The sequence below is a fragment of the Galeopterus variegatus genome, unplaced genomic scaffold (genome assembly GCF_000696425.1).
Source record: "Galeopterus variegatus unplaced genomic scaffold, G_variegatus-3.0.2 Scaffold2194, whole genome shotgun sequence".
NCBI lineage: Eukaryota > Metazoa > Chordata > Mammalia > Dermoptera > Cynocephalidae > Galeopterus > Galeopterus variegatus.
The window spans coordinates 132,744-134,503 of NW_007728305.1; the positions used below are offsets into that span (position 1 = coordinate 132,744).

The following is a 1,760-nucleotide window of genomic DNA, read 5'->3' on the forward strand; positions in this document are numbered from 1 at the left end:
TTCTAGACCCAGCATGGACAGAATAAATCTTTACTTAGAGGGAGAGGTCTGGCAAAGTAGCTGAATGACAATATTATAATATCACCAGGAAAACCACTAGACCTAGAGCTATTTGGCACATCACTTGTCAGAAGTTGATCCCTCAGGACTTCTCTCTCTTGAATAATTACTTGAGGCCTTCTACGGGTTCACATGAACGGGTAGAGTTGCATTCGTCCTCCCGAAGTTCCTGTAAGGACTCAGAAGAGACAGGTTTTACCCCAGAAAAGTGGACCCAAGTAGGAGGGCATTTGCCTCCATGACCTCTGATTGGCTCACCACTGCATATCCTGAATTTTGGTTCCCCTTTTCCATGGCCGCATAAGCTTCCCTTCTCCCTGTACCACTACGATTTGAACTTCTGCAATAGCAAGCATCCACTGGTCTTGGAACTGCCTCTCAGGCTGCCTCTCTCTCCCTTCATAAGGACAAACCATTGTCAATACCTCCTACACTTTGAGATCTTCCACTGTCACCCTCTTTAGACCAGCCATATTCTGTTGGAGCAGAAACCCAGCCTCAGAAAAGCCCCCTTCCTTGTACACCAGGCAACTGTCTGACCAGGGACAAATTGCCCCTGTGTCCTCTGGCTACCTTAGGGACTCATGGTTGCTCCAAGCTTCAGTGACTCTTGAACAGGAAGATAATTAACCAACTGGAGCTCACTTCCATTTTCATTGACCTCACAAGTAGATCCCAGAGCAGGTGTGCCTAGGCTCAGGAGCTCATTCAGTCTAGATGCCTCAATGAATATGAATAACAGCCCATTTGCAGTTCCAGCACCTCAAAAAATCAAACCTTCCTTATGTGCCAATGTTGTCATTTATTTTCTGGCTGCCAGACCTCTTCTTGTGCCCAAACTGCCACCTGAGGAGCAATGTGAAAGAGAACAAGACACACAGTATATGACACCCTCCTCTAGGCCTGTAGGCTTCAAAAGCTAGAGCTCAAATGGCTTTTGGAGACAATGCAGAATTCATGAATACATTATTGTGAACAGCAGATTGATAGTTGTACATATGAAGCATGTATAATACTCAGTACTAGGCGCCACATGTCATTGAGAATATCACCTTTTGGTGAAGAAAAGTTGTCCACAGCCCATGTCAATACTGGCCCTGAGGAATTAGAAAATGAAGATAATGGGAATAATGTCCCCAAGCCACCTGTGCAAGCAGTGCTTCCCCACCAAACTTTCTCAGATATCTCTAATGCCAGCTCTTCCTTTGGCTGGTTAGCTCTAGATGGTGATCCCACAACAAACTTCACTGAGGGTTCACAAGTTCCTAAGAGGCCCCCTCATCCCAAACCACTTCTATCTGAGAGTCAATTCTGAATGATAAGCAGGTAGCTGTCAGCAGGGTGGCAGTGCTGCTGCTTCTGCTTCTACCACCGCCCCACCTTAGCTCTCCAGTAAGATTGAGAACCTCATGAGTCAGGGGTACTCCTACTAGGACATTCAGAAAGCTTTGGTCATCTCTAGTTAGCCATTCCAATGTGGCCCTGTGGAAACCTCGGGCTATAGCCCACTCTGTTTCCTTCTGGTTCTATTGTAGAGGAGTAGCTATTGCACTCAAGGGAAAACTTGGAGCAGATGAGCTAATGCCCCCCTCAGAGATTGAGCCTGAACCACTCAGCTCTGGTGCAAAGTCTCACCAATTCTCTGTTTGGTGCCTGCTCCCATCCTTGTCGTCACCTCAAGATCCTGCTAGAGGAGTGGA

At 46.8% G+C, this 1,760-nt stretch overlaps 1 pseudogene; it reads left to right on the forward strand.

The window, feature by feature from the left end:
- The first annotated feature begins 298 nt into the window (after positions 1-298).
- On the forward strand, positions 299-1,526 carry LOC103597097 (annotated as a pseudogene).
- The last annotated feature ends 234 nt before the right edge of the window (positions 1,527-1,760 follow it).